The sequence below is a fragment of the Motacilla alba genome, chromosome 2 (assembly GCF_015832195.1).
Source record: "Motacilla alba alba isolate MOTALB_02 chromosome 2, Motacilla_alba_V1.0_pri, whole genome shotgun sequence".
In the NCBI taxonomy this organism is placed as follows: Eukaryota; Metazoa; Chordata; class Aves; order Passeriformes; family Motacillidae; genus Motacilla; species Motacilla alba.
The window spans coordinates 66,040,764-66,044,798 of NC_052017.1; positions in this window are offsets into that span (position 1 = coordinate 66,040,764).

Here is a 4,035-nt window from a genome sequence, read left to right on the forward strand (position 1 = left end):
TCATATTGAATGGGCATGAAAACAATCTAAACTAGACAACAAAGGCTACAAAGCCTATTATGGAGCTAACATTTCTAAATTAGACTGTAGTGAACAAAAGCTTTTGTTAATAAAACTACAGCCAACAGCATTATTATGTGCCTTCCAGAAGAAAAAAAATTAGGAGTAAGTTTGTGCACAGACTAAGCTTTCCTATTGGTACCTTGAGTAGGTCAAGAAGGAGAAGTACAGACAGGGAGTGTGAGAACTTTGAGATCTTTAATACTTCCACTGCCTCTGCTTGTGATGTACAACATCTATTTCCTGGATAAACAGAGAAGTTAGGTCCCCAGAGACTGAATCCAGTACCTTTCATAAGCCCTAACTTCATTTTTACAAACGATAAAAGAAAATGTAATTTGCTTTCCAGCTTTACCAGTAATCCACATGTGTTCATATTGCAGACTGCAAAAGCATTTGTGAGATCAATAATAAACATCCGACCCATCGTTTACTCTTCTGCTTTATTTAAAGAGAACATTGTCCAGCATACCTGCCACTTTCCAGTTGGAATGATGAGATTGAGATAATAGAAATAAAAAAATACATTGCAAAATATATGCTGTTTAGTAACAGGCAGGAGACCTCCCAAAATCAAGCAGCCTAATTTCTACATTTCTGAATTTTAAAAAAGAGAATACAATAGGGTGTCAACAAGTCTCAGATATGAGAGAATATCAGATCACATCTGCAAGTGTGTTTCTCCTCAATACTCTTCCTAATCAAGAGCCTCATATACTCAGGCTCCTTCCACTGAGCTACAGGTTATTTCATCAATCCAATTCAGTGGGGCAGTTTGATTTTTCCTGCTATCTGCCTGCCTCCACTGAGTCAGTAAGGCCCACTCAGAGAAACACAGAACAGGTAAGGTGAGAAGAGACCATTGGAGGTCATCTAGTCCAACCACTCTGTTCAAGCAGGGTCCCCTCGAGCACATTACTCAGGATTGTGTCCAGATGGCTTCTGAATATCTCCAGTGAAGAATCCACAGCCTCTCTGGGCAATCTGTTCCAGTGCTCAGCCACGCACACAGAAAAGAACTTCTTCCTCACGTTCAGGTGAAACTTCCTGTATAATCACTCCTCTTACATCTGCAACAGTAAAGTTTACTACAGCTGACATATCTAGAGAATTTATTTTCACAAAACTAGAAAATCCCTGCTGATCACATGCAAGCTTGAATATATTTACTTGAGTTACTGGGGAAGTTACTTCTGTCACGGAGATCTATATTGCAAGAAAAGCACGATTGTTTGTGAAATGTGAAATCCCTCAATCAGGTAAAGGAAACTTGAACCAAGAAGCACAGGGTGGCTGCAAGCATTTTTCTCAATAATCACTAATCCCATTTTTCAGAAACAGCTAGTTGCTACAAGGTTTTAGGGGGTTCAATTTTTTGTTTATTTATTTTTAAGTAACCATTCTACATTTTCTTTTTGGTGTTTGTCTCTTAATAAATACGTTTTAAAAATATGTTGCTAAATGTTGGAGCACATGTTGCTACTATCTGTAATACACACTGATTTACTACACTAACATTGGATATCGTAAAAAAAAATTTTTAAAACATTCTAAACACAAAAGCTTGATTTTCCTATTTATATCTTTTCCTGCAGTGATTATGTATAATGTTAAATATCTCTGCACACAATGACAGAAAACACAGCACTGCCATTTTATAGACTGATATGAATAATAACTGGATTTTATGTATTTTCAAGCTACACCTATTTTGCACATTTTGCCCAAAATGCCTTTAGCTACCTTTCTTCTAAGTTCTTTACCTGATTCCTTTGGCCATTATGCTCTATGCATTCTGCTGTTATTGCTGTCATTTACCTTTTCACTTGTCATTATTAAATACTTTTATTATTTCCTTCATGCAGCCTGATGTGTAATGATCACAGGAATACCTCTCTCTAAACGCATTTTCTTTTTTTTTTTTTCTGTCTTTTTTTTTTTTTTAATGAAAGCAGCAGCTTTAGGTGGGTGTTTCATTGCTGAAATTAGAACAGCAGAGCGTCAACCAAACGTCGGGAAAAAACAAAAACAAAAACAAAAACAAAAAAAAAAAACCACACCACCACTTTTTCAGGACTCCAAACAATCTTGTTGTCACCGTAGCGTGAAATGCGATCTCCTGCTCCGGGAGATTTTTCCAGAGTATTGAGGCAGTCCCAGTGCGGACCTACAGCAGCGCCTGACCGCAGCACACCTGGGAGGCGAGGTGACACCCCCACCCGTGTCCCTGTCGCTCCTCCTGGCAGCTGCAGGGTGCCCGGGCAGGCAAGGAGCTGCTCAGCCCTTCCCGGTGCTCCTGCCACCCTGGGCTCCTTCCTCGCGTCCCGGCTGCTCTCTGGCGGGGCAGGGCACAGCGGAGTTACTGCCCTGCCAGCAGGACCAGCGGTACCCTGGGGTGCGCCGGGAAGAGCGCGTGCAGCAGGTGGAAGGAGGGGATTCCCCCTCCCTGCTCGGCCCGGTGAGGCCGCACGGGGAGCGCTGTGCCCGGTTCCGAGCTGCTCAGTACAGGAAAGACAAGCAGCTCCTGGAGAGGTTCCAGTGGAGGGACGCAAAGATGATTTGGGGTCTGGAGCATTTCTCTCATGAGGAGAGACTGAGGGAGGTGGGCCTGTTTAGTCTGGAAAAGACTGAGAGGGGATCTCATTACAGCATGTAAATATCTCAGAGGCAGGTGCCGAGAGGATGGTGCCGGACTCTTTCCAGTGGCGCCCAGAGAGAGGACGAGGAGCAATGGCCATAAACTGAAACACAAGTTCCACCTCAACACGAGGAAGAACTTCTTTGTATTGAGGGTGTGAGATACAAAGCTGTGTTTCGTGTCAGGCACATACAGGCAGCATGTGTGCTTGTGATTGTGATATGTGTGGAAACTGATCATGGGACAATTAAAGGATGAATTCCAAAAAAATAACTGAGGGAGTAAAGCATGGAAGAAGGCCTTTAAACTTGTCCTTTGTTTGCAATTAACTTTTATAGCATCTGAATTAAAGCTTTAAGGATGTTGCTGCTGGACAGGAACTTTCTGCACATAGCTAAGCATTTAACAGCTTTGCAATAATAACCTTTTGAACTATAATTTTAGAATATTGCTTGTAGTAAGGAGCTTTGAGAATATAAGTTTAGAATATATGTAAAGGAAATATGCTAATCTCAACACCTTAGCAAAACAGTAAAAAGCAGCTTGAGAAAGGAAGATGAACATCAACCCAAGGATTGATAGTTTTGACCAAGGGAAGCTGGACATCACTGCTATGAGATTTATAGTCTTTGCAATTAAAAGGTGGGCCCACATCTGGAGTCTGGACCGCACCAGCTGGGAAACCTCTTTCTTCTTTTGGAAGTTGGACCCCACCATCTGGGAATACTTTCTGGGGTACATCCTGAGAAAAACTAACTCACAATAGTGTATAGAATTGTGACGTAAAAATTGGGAATAGAAACTGCTTAAAAAAGCTTATGTGTACCCCTATAAATATCTGTACACCTCAATCATCCGTGTGCAGCTGGAGGGAAAACTTCCCCCACTGTACCCAGCGCTGTTTTGCTCATACTTTACCACATTAATTAATAAATTGATTGCTGCTTGAATATTGGCCTAGTCAAGCTTCTTATTTATAACAAGGGTGGCAGAGCACTGGAACAGGCTGCCCAGGGAGCTTGTGGAGTCTCCCTCTCTGGAGGCATTCCAAACCCTCCTGGACGTGTTTCTGTCTCACGGTCTAGGTCACCCTGCCTTGTCAAGGGGGTTGGACTGGATCTCCAGAGGTCCCTTCCAACCCTAACAATTCTGTGATTCTGTCATCTCCCCGGTCTCCCCCAGAGACACGTGGGGAAGTCCCTCGGCAGCCGCCTCCGGCAGCCGGGAATCGGGAGCGGGGAGCGGGGAGTGGGGAACGCCGAGCGGGGCCCTCAGGCGCGGTGGGCGGTCCCTGACGCGCGCGAGCCGGAGGGCGCCGTCCCCGCCCGCCCCAGGCC